At 38.4% G+C, this 20,121-nt stretch overlaps 1 long non-coding RNA gene across 1 annotated transcript; it reads left to right on the top strand.

Annotated features, from left to right (window-relative positions):
- Positions 1-17,404: 17,404 nt before the first annotated feature.
- Positions 17,405-19,005, top strand: LOC111399333. Its single transcript, XR_002703637.1, has 3 exons — positions 17,405-17,608; positions 18,613-18,768; positions 18,863-19,005. It is a non-coding gene; the product is annotated as an uncharacterized LOC111399333 (long non-coding RNA).
- The last annotated feature ends 1,116 nt before the right edge of the window (positions 19,006-20,121 follow it).

The raw sequence follows: 20,121 nt of genomic DNA, 5'->3' as shown, positions 1-20,121 counted from the left end.
TTTTATTTTTTTATTCTAGTCCTTTTTAATGGTATTCATTCATAAATAATGAGTTAACATGAATTGAATAATATAATAGGTTAAGTTGCATTTGGATGACTGGTCTTTAATTTGGTGCAATCAGGTAACTCAACTTCCATTTTCTTGCAGATTGTAATTCATAATCAATTTGGTGCAATCACGTCACCTTCTTCACTTAAGTCAGTTTAACTAGCACAATATGCCGAATGGGACGCTGGCTTTAATGGATAGGTGATATGTGAAAATATAATTTTAGCTTTTTTATTCATGATTGCATTTGATATAGAATGGACATATGGAATCCCTTTTTGTGAGATCCAATGGATTTTGGAGTTTCTTAAATTCCTGAGGCTTAAGCTCTCAAAACAACGATGGAAGTGTCAGTTCTACACTCTTACTCAAGGTTTTCACAAGAAGAAATTGGTGTCATCGGGCATTCAAAATATTAATACGTATGTAGAATGTAATTCACACGAAAAATATAAAAAATGTATGGCTTATTTTTGATACTTATTTTCAAGTATAAAATTTTTCAAGCATACTATTTAAGCCCTTGTTTATTTACTATTATTTCCCCATTAAAATGAAAAATATGACATTAATCTACCATATCAAGTCACTAAATTTGAATTTTTATCTATTGTGTGGGGCCCATAACGATTATATTTTTCATTTTTATTTTTACAAAAATGGGAAACAAATGCCCCTTAAGTTTATTTCGAAGAATACTATTAAAAAGCTAGGCAAAGAAACTCAATGCTCTTGCAACAGTTATAACTAAGAATAGATTTTTACTTAGTTGTCAAATATCAGTAGAGAAACGAAAAGGGGAGAAAAGAAATGATCGATGATAGAAGGTTCTTGCATCAAAATCATCGTCTTCAAACAAGTACAGGTAGGCATGACCTAGAAATAAAGATGTGTAACACGACATACATATTAACACGTATATAGTATGTAATTCACATGAAAAATATAAAAAATTGTGGGTTTTGCCAAGCCCATAAGCAGACGTATCCCATAAAATATGGTTCGTGTCTGTACTCAACCCGACCAATCAGTAACATCCCAACAGCCACACTGTATTTCAAAAAGGAAAATACATTAACAAAATGGATCAACCAAATTCATGTTACAAGATTACAAGTTCAATTTTCCAGGATTTATGTACAAATAGGAATAACACAAAATTCTATACAGGCTTGACAATACGTTTTCTTTGAAGATGCCTAGAAAATATGGCTTCAAAAGTCCTTTCTTTGAGGACCAACAAGAGACGCAGTCGACAAAACTGCAGTAAAACAATCGCAACTGGTTAGTTCTTCAACCTCATCTTCCTGATGTCAAGTTATAGCAGATACCGTAAGATAATCGATACTTTTTTTTTCTGAACCAAGAATAGAAGTACACAAAAAGTGTAGTTGCAATTTCGAGGCCTGAATGCCAACTTTACAGATATGTAACACATCAGTGGCGTGTTTGGTACGTTGGTCTGGACAGTACAGACATATGATTAAGATCTGATGGCATTACCTTGATGATCTATTTGCTAGTGGAAGAATCTCAAACGACACCTAGCAAACCCCAGTCCGCCTTGGTGACACACATTGCTTCAAAATCATGACTGAATGTCAAAAGTGAACCCCCGCGCCAGACCCCTAATATTGGACTGCAGAAGAAAACATAAATGGCTACCAATCGGGAGGAAGAGACAAATCATTTGAAGAGAGCTGAGAAAAGAGTTTGCTCTTCTCGAGTTGTTATCTTCACTTGGTATTCATCAGGAACAATAGGTCGAAATAAATTCCTGTTCAAAACACAAATTATTTAAATATTGGAAAATTTTAATGGGCTAGGAAATTGGAAATAAGAAAGAGTTAACATTTTTTGTTAAGTCAACTGTTCTTCTGTCATGATTTTTTCCTGTGGGATCCTGCTGTTCTATATTATCATTTTCTCCTGTCTAGGAAGAAGGGACTTCGTCATCTAAGGTAATGTAACTCTTTGCTTCATCTAGGTCTTTTACATAACCCTTTGAATAAGTGACACCATCGGGAAAGCACATAATTACACCTGGATACATTTGTTTCCTGCAGGTGCGAGTTCACTTTTATGAATGAAAACACGTGAAACAACAGCAACTCTCACATGAAATAGCAGCTCCTAAAACATGAGGGAAAAAAGGATTTTCTTAATGCATCGATGTTTGAAAAATAATCAGTTGCAGTGACGTGCTGAACAGTAAAATGTAGAAATAAAACTTATTGTCTGATCGAGTCTCGTGACAGTACAATATCCTAAAGTGAAATTGCTCGTTGGTAACTGCTGCGACCTCCGTTGACAATCACTTCCAGAATACAATGATGATAAACCACTTGTGTAGCAATCACGAATTGTTTTTCAGAACTCTCAATTATACTCCAGAATATATATAACAACCCGAGTACAAAAAAATTCAGAATATGATTTTCTGTTTTCTTATATGTGTGTTTTTCTTAAAATGAGACATGGGTTTATATAGGCAAACTGGATGTAACAGTCTCCACTATGATTAGAGAATAATGTAGAATCTTAATGACTGTTAGTAGTGAATATTTTAATGACTGTGAGTAATGGGTTGTTACAAAAAATGGTCAGAAAATAATGGCTAATTTGACTAATTAAATAATTTCAAAATAAATAAAATGAAAAATTTTTATTTTAGTCAAGGAAGTCTAAGGCCTCAATTAAGACTTTTTAATAATTACGTGGGAAGTGACTCAAACCCCCATACGTCTCACACAAATACCACATTTCCCACCACTTGGACACTCATCTAAACTCATTATTTCTTTCACATTTTATATTTATAGTATAAATATATAACAATCGGTTGCATCAGGAAAATTGAGATATATACTTCACTAGCCTAAGCATGAAAGAATAAGATTGCATATGGTGTTACACATATATGAGAAATATTGTTACCATGTGTAATATAAGACGTCAAAATGAGACTCCAAAGGCTCAGAGTTCAGTGAATCTTCATGTACAGTATAGTATTATTGTTTTCACCATTCCCCAAATGGTCATTTTTCGCACCTGGCATATTTACAAGAAGAATACGTACATCAGCAATATATATAATTTTTATACTCTGGCATGGTGTAAAACACAAACAAAAAGTGGTGCAGCCCCATGCACAGAAGTTTTACGAGTAATGTTTCTGTTGACATGCAAAAAGTGTAGCCCAATTCAAATAGCCAAAGAATGAAGCCTAACTGGGCAATTTAGGATAAATGCCCAAATAGGTTATTAGTGAATGGAATGGAAGTCCACGAACGCGGTAACATCATCGTCCAAACTTACAAGACGCCCAGGATCTGAGCGAATGAAGTGCCTTGCAGTCGCCCAGAGTTATGACCCTGTTCTCGCCCAAACTTTCGAATCGTCCAGGATCTTAGCAAACATGAGATGTTATGGTTATCCAAAAGTGCAATTATCAAAGCAGTTATTCGGTAATCTTATCACGTTCCACGATTCAAGGATGTTCAGTTGAGGACGGTTGAACGACAAAGAGTAATGGCAACAGTTAGAGACGGTAGTTCCATGATAAGTTGGCCACCATGAAGAAAATGGGCAGTTATAAAGCAATTAAGCGGTTTCTAAGCGGTTGATCATAAAGAGAGTATCAAAGGAATATAAAAGGAAGAAAAAACATAGAGCAAGGGACCCCGAATCAAACACTCTCAAACAGAGAATATGTAATTTCAATTTCTTAGTTTAGACGTATAACATTTCTTTTCAGTACTCGTGTGCTTGCGCTCCTTGGAGGTATTTTTGTTTAAGTTCCAATTGTAAAGTCATTGCCAATAAAACACCCATTTTTGAGACTTTATCTCAAGAGGTTTGTCCCTTATACAATCGTCTGATCCCTTTTTAATTGTTAGCGACTACCCACGCGAAACAATTTGACACGCCCAGTTGGACCTTGGTGTTTGGTGTTGAAGATACAAAAGGTGAAACAATATGCCTCAGAAATTCGATAAGGAAACAGCAAGTCAGGAGTCCAGTCTGTGATCGAGCGATATGAGGAGCAGCATAGCTCTCCACGAACAGATGGACAGGATCAGAGCAATCACAGTTGCTACGAACCAATGACAGAGTTGAGTCTTCGAACCATGCGTGCATTACTCTGAGAACTCACACAAGATATCGTTGAACAGGTAAATCTACGAAGTATTCATAATATGGAAAGATTTACCCAGAATGGGAATGCACATTATGACAACATGACCAAACAACTGAATACTTTGAACGAAATAATGAATAAGTTGGTAGGCCAAATTTGTCAGCCAGTTGTGCCTCTTACAAACCACTTTCAAACTAGGACAATTGTGGGACATAATCCCCCAATCTTAAGTTTGAATCAAGGGGTAGAACCATTTGATCCCTCTACTTCAAACCAGGAGGGTGGTACAATGCCAAATCAGAATAGTGGCATTGATACGTCTAACTTGGGGGTAATCCAAATGTAAGAGATAATATCCTAAAGAATGGGCAGAATACCCCACGTGTTAATGAGAGAATAGATGTTTAGGCTAATGGTAACAATGTCCCAAATCATGGTAACTTTGTTCCCAATCAAGGACCAAACACCAGGCCTCAAGCAAATCAATCGGTCAACCAACCTATAGGGATTCCATATGACCCCAACGTCATGTTGAGGAATCAGATTATGGAAATCGTACAGGATCAAATGGCTTTCGGAGTACGTCATGTCATTAGGCCAACTTACACAAAACCATATCCTGATTGGATAGACCAAGCATATCTGTGGCCTAGAGGATATAAAGTGCCCGAATTTTCACTGTTTATCGGTTTAGGAGAGGTGTCTACTTTAGAACACATAGGGCGATTCACACTGCAAAGTGGTGACGTAACTGATTACCATAAAATGAGGCTATTCCCTAATTCATTAACAGGAGTAGCCTTCTCATGGTTCATCAATTTGCCAGCAAACTCTGTTCAAACATGGCAACAATTGGAGCAATTGTTCCATGTTCAGTTTTATAAGACTAAGTCTGAAATTACTTTGGCCGATTTGGCGAATCTACGTCAAATGCCAAACGAATGGGCAGAAGGTTTCCTTCAAAGGTTCAAAACAGTAAGAAGTAAATGTTTTGTACCATTGTCTGAAAAGGAGTTTGTCAAAATCGCTCAAGGTTGTCTAAACTTTGATTTGAAGAAGAAGTTCCAAGACAAGGAATTTCCTGATCTTTTACAATTGAGCGCGAACGTGATTAGGTATGAACGATTAATAAGAGGGGAAGAACAAATGAAAAATTCAAGCAAAGGGACTTATTATAGAGACCCAAATTTTGATGTTCATACCATTAACGACAAGTATTACGATCAAACCGAAATGTGTTTGGCCGAATTAGTTAAAGGAGACACATATACTTGTCCTATAATGGCTAAGTCTAGACCATCAGGCAAAGATGAGCCTATAAAAGATGAAAACATAAAGGCTAGAACGTTCTCGTTCGATGTAACCAAAGCTGACCTTATATTTGATAAATTATATAAGGATAAGCAGATAAATCTGAGCGATAAGCATAAATTGCCAAGCCCTGAACAAATTAAGGGTAAAAAATATTGTAAGTGGCATAATGCATGGTCACATTTGACTAACAATTGTTTGGTTTTTCGCCATGTGTTACACGATGCCATTGAAAAAGGACGAATTACGTTCGAAGATAAGAGGAAGATGGTAGTGGATGAAAATCCTTTTCCATAGCCACTTGGAGTGAACATGGTGACGTCTGGTTTCAGAAACAAGTTGCCAAAATTCAAGTTGGTTATAGATGATGGAGAAGAAGAAGTTGGACCACATCCCAATGTCTTTGAACGTATCAAAGGGAAGGAGCCCAAAAAAAACGAAGACGTCCTATGTGCAAGGTGCAAAAAAGAAGTGAGTGCAAATGCACAGAAACGAGGGATATGGCAGCATTACCATCACCCTAGTTTTTTCCCAAACGCTCAACCTGGTAGAGGGCAGGATAGATCGTTCTATAAGGGACTGTCTTTTGAGAGGCAATTCAGGCCAGTAAATAATGGAAGAACATTCAGACCGCAATCTCGCCAACCAAATGTATAGCATTCGTTCCAGTATAAGGCTGGAAGGGCGATACCTTTCAACGAGATAACTAAAACCCAACAAAGGCATTTTCAACGGAACTATGGGTGAATGATGAGGCAACAACAGGGAATGTTACGTCCAAAGGCACCTAGACTACTTGAGGCAGCCAATCAAAATGTTCTCAAAGACAGTGAAGAGACTGGAACAGGCGAACCTATGGAAGAATTGCCAGAGACTTCTTCTGGAAGGTCAAAGTTTGAGCGAGACAAAAGGGATGGAGAAGATCCAGATCAGTCCCTTACTATTCAGTTTGGTACGTTACCTCCTGTCGTGGCTAATAACTATTTACTAGCCAATGAGTTCAAGAATAAAGAGAAGGGAGAAGAAGAAAGGGAGGATAACGAAGAAGAAGCATGCATGCTGAATATGAAGAAGGCCAAACTTCTAGAGAGGCCTACAATGGTGAAGAAGATGATGGTATGACGGACATCGAAGAAGAAATCGATCTAGAGGCAGAAAGAAGAAGAAGAGGAATATCGTATAACACTCTGTTGAAGCAACTACATCAAGAGGGAGTTCGTGAAGTAGACTTATTGGGAGAACCATCTGGGCGTTCTTTCGATTTTTACGTGCTGTACGGAACGCCCAAAAGGAAGAAAAGAGTGCATCGCTCTGAAAAGTATGGATCACTTCCAAGAATAATGCCGTCTCCCACAAGTTGGGTAACTGAAGAAAAAGCATTAGAAAACAGTAAAAAGGAAATTCAGGAGACAGAGGTTCAGTGCGATATGCTGCACGTTGACCTATCACGAAAGGGTGACTCGACAGGGAACAAGTAGGAAGTGGAAATAGGTGCTGCCGAAAAAGTTATTTTCAAGCGACCAGCAATGAAATTGACCAAACACTTGAGGCCATTGTACATTAAAGCTCTAGTTAACGACATCCCTGTGGCAAAAGTGCTTGTCAATAATGGAGCAGCTATAAATACCATTCCATCTAGGATGATGAAGAAATTCGCAGAGACAGAAGGAGATATGATCCCAATGGAAGTCATCCTGACGAGTTTCAATGGAGGAGCAACTTTAGCCAAAGGGGTCATGCCATTGGACATAACTATAGGAACAACTACTAGGACCATAGTCTTCTTTGTAATAGATGGTCCCACTAGTTACAATGTGTTATTAGGAAGAGATTGGATACACGGAAGTCACTGTATACCTTCATTGCTCCATCAGTGCCTAATTTTTTGTAATGACAAGGGCGAAGTAGAGGTGGTGCAGGCCGATCATAGGCCTTTTGTCGCAGAAGCAAATTTAGTAGAAATGTTCATGTATGAAGGAAATTATGGACCTGTCAGAGTAGTTCAAGATAGAGAAGAAACTCAGATTGTCGTGCAGAGCGAAGAGCCGTTTTCGGTGGATGCACTTACCGAAATGTTTAGTCAGATGAGGCCAAACATAGTGGCCTTAGAAGAGCCAGTAATTGGTAAAAGAATAATCAATGAGTTGTAAGCAACGAAGACAAATGGTCGATATTCAGGCCTTCAAAACCGAATTAATGGCTTTCAATAAAGAATGCAAGGACAAGACGAAAGAAGCAGCAGACTTAATGGCATTGAGAGACAAATTGACAGTGTTCAAGTTGGAACAAAGTATTGGCCGAGAAGTCAACAAGGTGGATTGTTTAGAAGAAGAAGTGCCTATAGAGGAACTCGACGACGAAGTGATAAGGATCGCCAAACCTTGATACGCTCAAGCACAAGACCCCCTGATTAAAGTAAATATTGGCAATGAAGGAGAAGATCGCCCAACGTTCATCAGCCAAATGCTCAATCAAGAGGTTAGTGATAAATTAATCGCTTTATTAAAGGAGTATAAAGATTGTTTTGTTTGGGAATATGAATTGGGAATATGAACATATGCCTGGTTTAGATAGAGATTTGGTGGAACATAGATTACCAACCAAGCCTAATTTTAAACCTCATAGGCAACCTCCTAGGCATTTCGCTCCTAATGTACTCCCTGAAATTAAGGAAGAGATAGAGCGATTATTAAAAGCAGGCTTTATTAGAACGGTTAGATATGTTGAATGGTTGTCCAATATTGTGCCGGTATTAAAAAAGAATGGTAAACTAAGGGTGTGCATAGACTTTAGGAATTTAAACATAGTCACACTTAAAGATGAGTATCCAATGCCCACGGTAGATTCTTTAGTAGACTCGACTGCCGGACATGTAATGTATTCCTTCATGGATGGATATTCAGGATACAATCAAATTTACATAGCTGAGGAAGATATACACAAAACTGCCTTTAGATGCCCTGGATCTGTAGGATGTTTTGAATGGGTAGTTATGCCTTTTGGCCTGAAAAATACAGGAGCAATTTATCAAAGGGCAATGAATTTGATCTTTCATGATATGATAGACAAGTTTGTTGAAGTGTATATAGATGATATAGTGGTCAAATCTCTTAATGAAGAGGACCATTTTGAACAATTAAGATGTTCATTTGAGCGAATGAAACAATATAAATTAAAGTTGAATCCCTTGAAATGTGCATTTGGTGTTAATGCAGGGAATTTTCTTGATTTCTTAGTACACAAAAGGGGGATTGAACTTGATAAAAATAAAGCGAATGTCATTTTAGAGGCCAAACCACCTAGCAACAAAAAAGAATTGCAAAGGTTTCTAGGCCAAGTAAACTTTTTAAGACGCTTTATTTTTAACTGTGCAGGGCGAACTAAAACTTTTTCACCGCTTTTAAAGTTGAAAAATTAGGACGAATTCGTCTGGAAAGAAGAGTATCAAAAGGCTTTTGAAAGCCTAAAGACATATTTATCAAGTCCACCAGTGTTGGTGTCACCAATCTAAGGACAGCCAATGAAAGTGTATGTATCGACTGAAGATGAATCAATCGTTGGAATGGTCGCGCAGGAAGACCAATTTGGTGAAGAAAGGGCGATTTACTACTTGAGTAGACGGTTAACCTAATTTTAATGTAATTATTCTGCCATTGAAAAATTATATCTTACATTGTATTTCACATGTACAAAATTAAGGGTTTATTTACGGCTCGTAACCGTTTATTTAATTTCTAAAGTAAATTTGATTAAGTATATGTTCTCCCGTCCTATTTTGCACCAAAGGGTAGGCATTTGGACATTAGCCTTATTAGAATTTGAAGTACAATACATACCCCAAAAGACAGTCAAAAATCAGGTTTTGGCTAATTTTCTGGCCGATCATCCATGCCTTAATATGCCTGAAGAAATTGAGTTAGAGATCAATACATTTGAGTTAAAACCTTGGGTTTTATATTTCAATGGATCGAAAACCTCTAAACGTGCAGGAGTAGGGGTAGCATTGATAAATCCTTTAGGGATTTGTTACAAGTTCACATTTTCTTTGGACAGAATGTGCACCAACAATCAGGCCGAATACGAAGTCTTAATCGTGGGCCTAGAATTAATGATAGATATGGGGATAAAGAATGTGATCATTAGAGGCGATTCTCAATTGGTAATTCACCAATTGATTGGTGATTTTAAATGCCAAAGTGATTCCATTATAAGTCAATATGAAATCGCCCAAGAGTTGTTGGAAGAATTCGACCAAATAGAGTTTCAATGTGTTAATAGGATATATAATGACGTAGCAAACGAATTGGCCCAGATGGCCTCAGGATACTCAAATGTTTTAAATTGAAAATCTACTTGTGAGTATGGAACAATATTGCTCGTGATCCAAAGAAGGGCAAGAACAATTGAAATTCATTACATACAAGATAGAAATGCAATATATTGGAGGGTAGAGATTAAAAGGTTTCTTAAAGAACCTAATAAAGGAGATAGTAGAAAAATGAAATTGCGTTTGCTAAACTATACACTGATAGATGAAGAGTTGTTTAAGAAACGCTTTGATGGTATATTGCTAAAATGTGTAAGTTTGCAAGAAGCCAGGACGATCATGGCTGAAGTGCACGAAGGGATATGTGGAACTCATCAAGCTGGCCAAAAGATGAGATGGTTAATTATTAGGAATGGATATTTCTGGCCAAATATGGGAGAATCATGTGTTTAGTATGCAAAGTGTTGTCTAGCATGCCAAAAGCATGGTCCAATACAAAGGGCACCAGCACGAGAGATGGCCCCTATTATCAAACCTTGGTCGTTTAAGGGTTGGGCGATAGACCTGATAGGGAAGATTTATCCCCCATCGTCCAAGCAACATACCTTTGTCATAGTTACAACTGATTATTTTACTAAGTGGGTAGAAGCGATACCTTTAAAGGAGATCATCCAAAAGAATGTCATAGAATTTATCCGTGACCACATCATTTATAGATTTGGAATTCCACAAACTTTGATGGTAGATCGTGGAACATCTTTAAATGGGGATCAAGTGAATAAATTCTTGAGCGAGTTTGGAGTTAAATTAGTGAACTCCACACCATATTACGCTCAATCCAACGGACAAGCAGAATCTTCTAATAAGATTCTAAAAAATATCATAAGGAAAATGATAGATGAAAATGTCAGAAATTGGCACGAATGTCTAAACAAGGCCTTGTGGGCTTATAGGACGTCGCCTTGATCAAATACAAAAATTACTCATTTCCAACTTACTTATGGACAAGAGGCCGTTTTGCCTATGAAAATCAACGTGCAATCAATCAGAGTATATTTGCAACATAAGTTAAGTAGTGATGAGTATACCGAATCACTAGTTCAAAACTTATTGGAGTTGGACGAATTAAAGTTGGACGTCCTAGATAGATTGCAAGTTCAAAAACGAAGAATGACTAAATTTTATTATAAAAAAGTTATAGCCAAGTCGTTCAGCCTGGGCGAATTGGTTTGGAAAACAGTACTCCCTTTGGATAGCAAAGATCTAAACTATGGCAAATGACCGCCCAATTGGGAAGGACCATATAAAGTAAATAATGTGTTGCTTAATGGAGCCTATCATTTGGAAGATTCAGATGGGACCAAGCACATGAGGTTCATTAATGGCAAATATTTAAAAAAATATGTTCATTCCTTATGGAAAAGTGAACAAATAAAAGCGTAATCAAATCGCATTGAATGATCGTAGAGTAAAAAGGGCCAGAGCGAAATACGTTCAAATAAATTCCTTTATTATCAAAGGTTCATTACAAAGTTGCAAAATACAAAATGTTGAATGCTCTATAAACTACAATTAAGAGCAAACTAATCTCCTGGTCGATCGCCGAGTAAGAGGGTGTACTGGCCTTGATTGCCATCCTGATTGCACTGCTGCAAAGGCAAGCAGAGAGGCCGAGAAGCACTCTCAGCAAGTAGAAAGGAAGAAGAAGCACCCTCACATCGCCTTCCTAAATGCATCGCTGCAATGACGGGTGAGGAGGCTGAGAAACACTCTCAGCAAGCAAGGTGGCTTGCAGGCGTCCTAAAAAATTATCTTCCATCATCGAACTCCTTGTAAGGAACATGAAGACGATGGGAAGAACTTTGCTGGCCAAAGAATATTTCCTATATCTCCCATACCAAAAGTGACATAAAAAAAGATGGCAAAATGGGCGGATCAAATGATCAATTTTCATGGAAGACGAAGGTCTTGGATCGATTGTCAAAATGCCAAACAATGGCAGCAAATTGGTTTTGAAGAAAAAAATAGAAGTGAAATGACAAGTGTGGAGTATAAGTGCATTTATAGAGGCGTGAAGGTGAAGAGACAGAATATCAACAGCCACATTCATGCCTAGTAACTAGAATCAAATGGCCCGAAATCTTGGGGAAAGAGACATAAATACAAAGAGAAAATGTGTGTGAATCTTAGCATAAAGCAGTTAAATATTTGGAGAGTTGACGATTAAAGACAACGTCAATAAATACACAAGAAGATAAGTTAATCGTTCATTAATGATAATGGTTCCTGGTATGTTCAGAATTCAGTACGAGGTTACAAGGGGAAAATTAATATTAAATTACAAAAAGAAAAGTTAAGGCATTAGATGTCTTAATTACAAATCGCCCCAGACTGAACGAATCCTTCCCCAAGTCTCCCCCAATTCTCGCTCTGCTGAGAAGAAGTGACATTCAATTCGGCCACAAAATCATCATCAACCTCCAGCTTCTTGTACTGCTCGACCAAAGACTTGGTTCGCTCAATTCCTTGGGAGGCATTGCATTTTTTGGCAGCCATTCTCGCCTTGTAGTCGTTCATCTTTGTTTGAAGCTCCTTTATCTGTGAAGCCAAACTGGTCATCAAAAAGTCTTCAATCATGACTTTAGAAGAGATTTCTTTCAATTTGTCCTCAGCTTTGTTGATCTCCAGAAGCAAAGATTTTCTTTCAGATACAGCGCGAAGATATTGAGTACTTTTGGCCTTCAGTTCAACATTTTTGGCCAGCAAGGAGAGAACCTCGGAATGGACAACTTTCAACGTCGCTTTAAAATCAGCAGAAAGATTGAGCGACGGAAGTGTCAGTGCTTGCTCCAATTTCGCATTCAAGTGCTCAAGCTTATCCTTATGTTTGGCAGCACTAGCATGACCGATGTCCATATCCATAAAGGACACATACTCAAATATCGACTGCTTGAGGAGCTTCATATCTTCCTCTGAAGAAGCAGAAGGACGACTGGTTGAAGCAGAGCGAGACGTCTTGACTTGCCCCCAGGAAGTGAACAAGTCCTGGATGGAACGCACAATCTTATCAGCATCCTACAAAGAAAGTTGCCAACGTTGAAGGTTTTCACTACAATGAACAAAGTGGAAGTAAAAGTGAAGCAGAGTTTACCTCATCAGCAATCTTGAGAGGTGGCATATCCCCAGCCAAATCTACTACCTGTGGCTCCACCACTTGTGAAGACTTCCCCTTGTCTGAGCGAGAAGACTTTGCCACAACGGGCAAATCCATGGGAACATCTGCAAAATTCAAAAAGCAACAAATCAAAAACCAATAGTACAAGCAAAGGTAAAACATCAAAGAATGTATTACCTTCTGGTTCAACGTTTGGGGGGTTGACGCCCTGAGAAGAAAGTGGCTCATCCATTAGTTGTGATAAAGATTTCGGGACTGAAGGTGTCTCTTTAAGCGTTGTCCCTTTATCAGCTGGTTTGGATAAAGCAGCCTTAGCAGAAGGTGATGGAGCAGGAGCTGCCAACACCAAAGCCTTCAAAGGAGAGGCTGAGTTTTTCTGAGAAATCCGAATAAGCCATCAGCACATAGAAAAGTTCCAAGTATAGAAAGGTATGCTCGTGAGTAAACTAATTTAATTACCTTTCTCCTGACAATGAGAGGAGTGTCATCATCATCTTCCAAAATGGGAGATGCTAAGGCTGGCCGTTTGTGGCTTGGGACACTCTTAGCTGCAGTAGGCTTGGCAGGAAGAGAAGTAGATGGACGAACAGACTGTTTAGCACGAATGGAAGAGGAGGGACTCCTAATGGACACAGGGGTGACCAAAACAGGAGAAGTGGAAGAAATGTCCGGCTGATCCAGTGAATGGAAAGCGTGATTGGCATCAGTTACAAACAATCTGCGCTGCACCGATAGCTAGAGTTGTTCAAAAAGAGGATGGATGGCATGACAAGGATTGAAGGGGGCTAATGAAAATTTACTCGTCAAAAGAAGATTGCGAGCATTTATAGCTTCTGCCTCTGCCTTATTAATGGTATGGAAGCGATCTATCAAATTTCTAGAATAACAAGGGGAAACAGGCCATGTTTGGCCAAAACCAAGTTGACGAGCAAAAAATTGGGGAGCATATATTTCAACCCCAACTTCAGCATTGGTTCCAGTCAAAATATCATAGAACAACTCCCTCTCAGTCAAAAACTGAACCCAGACAAGCAGAGAGGTGCTCGTGCTGTCCAGAGTAGATAGGGGTTGCACATAATCTGAGTTAAAAAGGGAGGAAAAGGAAAGAAAGAAGAAATTGAATTCAAAGTATAAAAGAATGAAAAAATGTCCCTTCTGGACATATTTACAAAGCTCAGTGGGCCAATAGCTAGCCCATAGCAGCTAGCGGAAGGAAGGGAAAATGATAGAACACCAAGTGAGGGAAAATAGGCTCTCAACCACATTTGAGTGAACTAAAGAGACCCACTGTCAGCGGGAGATGCACCATTCTTCAATTGGAATTGGAGAGAAGCCACGCCTCTATAGACAGCGGCCAAAAAGAAAGAACACAAATTCAGGGGCCTGCCACGCGCCAATTCGTGCGCTATAGGTAAATAGCTCATAGAAGGCTTCATGCTTGGCACACACAAAACATATTTACAAAGCCAAATCTGAATAAAAGCCACACACTCAGCATGGGAATGCTCAGCGCTCGAGTGATTATAACAGCTTTGCAGGCTTGAATAGGATTCGGTGAGTCTTCTGTCACATTTTGGGGCGACACTAGAAATCAAAATACCAGGGAAAATGGTATCGCCCAAAGGTGGCAAATTTACTAAGGCTCCAACATCCCTTAAAGTAATGGTCATGGGACCAAGAGAGAAAACAAAAGTATTATACTCAGAGGACTAAAGACTTAATGCAATAGAGAAAAGCGCTGAATCAAAAACAGGGGGTTGAAGAGAGATTTCTAACAAATCTGAAATCCTAGCATTATCAAAAATTACCTTGGTAGGACCATGGTCTACAAGGCGAGCATGTCATCTACGGAAAACGACATCAGATTTAGGCCAAGTACGAATACCTCTTTCGCGAAGCGGCCTCAGCGGCAAAGAGTTTAGAAACGGAGGGCTTTGGGTACAAGGGAATAGCTGGCCCACCGCCACTTGTTCGACGGCCTCGGCGTTGTTGAATGAAGAACCTAGATAGAACTCATTGAGTTCGGCATTGGCTGGTGCAAGGAAGTTCAGAGTTATATATGGCCGAGTGAGGAGTTTCTGGAAGTCTTCGAAACTGAAAGAGTCACTAGATTGGGATTGTGAAGCAGCCATTAGGAACGAAATAAAGCTTTGTTGAAGTTTGCTCGAGAAACGTAGCAAAGAAGCAAGAAGATGAATAGTAATATTGCGAGAGAGAAGCGCGAAGCAATGAGGTGTGATTTAGTAGTGCGATGAAATGACGTGTATTTGGGGGTTATAAGGGTTTGCAACGTCGCACCTTTTCAGGCTATGGAAAAAAATAATGATTGACATTATTGGGAATTTCAAATGTTGCTGGGAAGCACTAAGTAAATATGGCAAAAATTAATAATTGGTATTAATTCTGCCATATTGGGGGGGTAATTGTTAACATGCAAAAAGTGCAGCCCAAACAATGAAGCACAACTGGGCAATTCAGGATAAAGGCCCAAATAGGGTTATGAATGAATGCAGTGGAAGCCCATGAACACGGTAACACTATCGCCCAAACTTACAAGACGCCCAGGATCTGAGCGAATGAAGTACCTTGCAGTCGCCCAGAGTTATGACCCTGTTCTTGCCAAAACTTTCGAATCGCCTAGGATCTTAGCAAACATGAGATGTTATGGTTATCCAAAAGTGTAATTATCGAAGCAGTTATTGGGTAATCTTATCACTTTCCACGATTCAAGGATATTCAGTTGAGGAATGTTGAACGACAAAGAGTAATAGCAGCAGTTAGAGACGGCAGTTCCACGATAAGTTAGCCACCATGAAGAAAATGGGCAGTTATAAAGCAATTAAGTGGTTTCTAAGCGATTGATCACAAAGAGAGCATCAAAGAAATATAAAAGGAAGAAAAGACATAGAGCAAGGGACCCCGAATCAAACACTCTCAAACAGATAATATATAATTTTAATTTCTTAGTTTAGACTTATAACATTTCTTTTCAGTACTCGTGTGCTTGCGCCCCTTAGAGGCATTTCTGTTTAAATTCCAATTGTAAAGTCATTGCCAATAAAACACCCCTTTTTGGGACTTTGTCTCAAGAGGTTTGTCCCTTACACAATCGTCTGATCCCTTTTTAATTGTTAGCGACTATCCGCGCGAAACAGTTTCCCTTTATCTAGAATCAAATACACAGAGCAGAACATGTTTGATTTTGTCATTCTACAAGTATTTATTTTGTTACGTGTTGTCATACTTGACCAACCTACTTGGACCTATGGCCCATTCAATCCGAACCACGTGGCATTCCAGCGAGGTGGCATGTATGGCTAAGGCCCATACACCGAGGCCTGTGAAAGTAGCCGAAGTCCATACGCCGAGACCCATGAACCGAAGCCATGATACGAGATCATTGAAAAGATAGCCGAAATCCTAAAGCGGAAGTATTACGTGAGTGGCAGAAGCCCTAAATTCGAAGCCGAAGCAGAAGTTTCCGAACCATGAAGGAACATCTTCCATGATCACTTCTCCCAAGAGATCTTCTACATAAAGATCTTGTTTGAATGATTGATGGAACGTTTGTCATAAGTGTAAATGTCAAGTCTTGTCATTAGCATGGGGGTTCTGCATAAGCAATAAATGCGCAGTAAGCTAACAAGTTAAGGATGATGCCTAGGATTGGATGTTTGGATTAAAGAGATGAGGTCACGTGCCACCTCATCCAAGGGCTGTCATTTCACATGTACCACTATAAATACTTCCCTTGTGTAACATTAAAGGGTTAATGCAAGAATCAATACAAGAAACCACACTTTACTCTCTCTTTCATAATATCTTGCAACACAATACGAGTTCATACATATTTACATGCACATTCATGAGTACCGATTGGTAATTATTGTACAATCGGATTACGAACATCCCGTCGGATTTCGAACGTTCTCGTCCCGCATCGTTGAGCTACTTCCACGCCCCTGATACGTTCGTTCTAGACTGTCCACATGTCTTAACGTGTAGGATCTTCGTTCACGTGTGCGTGGGTCGGTCCGACATCTGTTGGCAACATTTTTTTGGGTCAACATATTTAATCATTTTTTGGTCACAATAAGCAATAATATGATGCATTGTTTTGATTGAAGTCAACAATATATGCTAGCATTAATTCGATTGCTTACTAAAATTTAAAATGTCGAGTTTTAGCTACTAAACTTTAAAAAATATTGTTCATTACTCACTGTAAAGTCAACATTTTCCAAAATTCAACATTTATACTAATGAGTCAAGTACAACTCGACATTTTAAATTTCAGTAAACAGTTGAAGATATGGACTTATGTTCACCGATGAAAACTTGATATTTTAAACTTCAGTGACCAATAAAAAACACGTGCCTAAGTTGAGTGACCATTGGAACAATTAATTCGAAAAAATATGGCAAAGATGAGACTTTTATAAGCTGGCTGGCGGAAAATTGCCGAGGGAAAAATGACGCCAAAAACGAGCACACACACATATTCCATTCACGCGGTTTGTGCATAAAATTGAGGACAATTCTAAGACTCTTTTGAATCTCATCTGCGTTATGGTTTTCATTTTCTACTTTTCCTAGTCATATCAACAACGGCCTTTGCAGCTCTCAGTCCTTCACCCGCCGCCTCGTCTCTCCCTCCGAGAAGGTGAATTATTTACAGAATTTTGTATACAGTCTCTTACGTGGCAAATCTAGGTTCTGATTATTGACGTCAGGTTTTGTGTTCGTTCGAACCGATCAGTATTTTCCAATGTGTTATCTATTTGTTTATTTATTGATAAATCTTGAGTTTTAGCGAATTAAAGTTAGCAGCTTAAACAAAAGCTCGATATGTTTGTTCAATGAGCTGAATGTGTTTAAATATGTGATTTGAAGCTTATTTGAATATGTATTGCAAATTGTTTAGGTGCTGGATTGGATTGGTAGTTAAGGAAACATTTCCTAAAGTTTTGCACACTTCTAATGTTATAGTTGTATAGGAATAATTTATGATTGAACTTTCGAATGTCTGATTGGAATATTGAATAAATATGATTCAATTCAATGATAAATTTAAAGGAAGGTGACATCATGACTGGACATATAAGTGGGATGATAAATTATCTCATTCATAAAACCGTAGTTCTCAAAGGTAGAATTGTCAACAAAATAATGCTGAAATTATTAAAACATTTTTTCATCTATTTATATTCCTTGGAAATAAAAACTATGCCATGTTGATGTAATTTGTTTGATTGACTGTCATAGTCCTACCTTGTGCCCATCACTTGGTCTAGCCTTGAAAAGATCAGTGTTGCTTCAGATGGTCACTTTTTGAAGTGGTTTGCATTGATGAGTACATTGAGTTAGTTACCGTAAGTCTCTCATGCAACTTCTGAAACGTTGGCTCCTTTTGAAGGTTTCTTGAAGTGCTCTTTTAACTAGCTAAAAATGTTGTTTGAATGAATACCATGATTCTCTAAAACTTGGTTCTATAAATACATTATATTTTTCTATTTGGTGTTTTAATGAAAGTATGCCCAATCATCACGTTTGTAATATTGTTTAATGTGATTCTGCTCGTGAACATTCACATTTGACATCGTTGTGTTGGAACTCTGGTACAACCTATTGAGAGCACTGGGACTTTATACTTCAATTTCTCTGTAGGTACCTCGACTGAATTCTTGAGTGCATGCTAAGTTCAGCCAATGGATACAATAGTGATGGCTTTTGAAAAAACTGTGTGAACTGCTTCAGATTGTGTAACATTGGCTTTTGATACCCCCTCAGCACGAGCTGTTGTCTTTGGAGTCAACATTGGAGGTATGATGACAATTCCTGGAAGTTTCGCATGCTTATTTTTTCATTTCTGAAATTTTTAGACTCAGAACATAATTATCTCCTCACTTTTCTGTAGGCCATCTATTTGTTGAGGGTCTTCTGTTTGTAGTGATTCTTTTTCTATTATCCCGGAAAAGTTACAAGCCACCCAAAAGACCACTGACAAAGAAGGTTTGTGTTTTGCATTAACACCATCTCAGCCTACCACTTTTTAATATTTTTCGTCCCCATTCTTAAATATGTTCCATGCTTTAAGTAACCTTGAGGCAGAATATATACCAAACTTGGGCGTCTTTTGTATTTTTAATTTTGCTTGATTTTCTTGGTCATATCTTTTATTTGGTTGCAAAATGATTGTGAAAGAACTGAAAAAGTTTGTGCCATAGTATGGATACTTTATTTGGCCTTACTCTGGAGGAAATCAAGGTTTTGTAACTCAAACAAATAACCTTGAAAGTTATGAAAGTTGTCAGACACCCCCCCCCTCCCCGCGCGAATGGGGCCTTATGATGACTGGCCAATACAATACCCCTGCTCACATCACTTATCAATATTACTTGGGTGGGACATATTTTCAACGTGCTTCCTCAGTTACTAAAAATGCCCCCGATCAGTGCAATGTACATCCCTGCCTTCACATGTCAATCTCTAAGCCTCTCTCCTGGTCCTGCAGAATTTTGCTCATTTCATATTTCTGACTTAATCTTATTCATTTTTCCCAAATTCAATCTTCCCAGCCATCTCATTATTCAATGTGATTTTTTTGGTCCACCGTGTTTGTGAGGCCGATGATCCATTACAATTGTTGCTATGCTATTGCTATGATGGCAATAATACTGACTTTCTAGGATGCCTCCTATGGCCTGACTATTGGGTTCCGAAGACCTTTTTCAGAGATGGACTTTATACACAGTGGGACCTGTTTCTTGATAAATTATTTCCATTTGAATTCATTTACTTGTGAGGGCCACTTTTGGAACATCTTAGGATACATTGAAGACATTTTCAGTCATTCATGATTCTTCTGGGTTCAGAAAGGAAAATCTAATCTTGAAAAGAAAAGGGGCTCATATTAAAACTAATGAAAGTTGCAGACTTCTCGAGTAGATTGCTAAAAGAACTTTTAAAGTGCTAACTTAAATGACTTCAGTACTAGTTTGCTTGCACTGTTTTTTGTGCTCAAGTTAATTTCTCTATTACTTGTACAAAATCTTTTTTGGATAAAAAATATATATGTTTAAACTGTCTGTCGTGCATTTGTCCTAGTGTTGATGATACCGATGACTATTAGTTCATTTCTCGAAGGCATCAAACTTGAACTCCAGGTGTCTAGAT

This window comes from Olea europaea, chromosome 9, assembly GCF_002742605.1.
Source record: "Olea europaea var. sylvestris chromosome 9, O_europaea_v1, whole genome shotgun sequence".
Taxonomy (NCBI): domain Eukaryota; kingdom Viridiplantae; phylum Streptophyta; class Magnoliopsida; order Lamiales; family Oleaceae; genus Olea; species Olea europaea.
The sequence above is the reverse complement of the archived record's forward strand: the minus strand, read 5'-3'. Positions and strand labels throughout refer to the sequence as shown.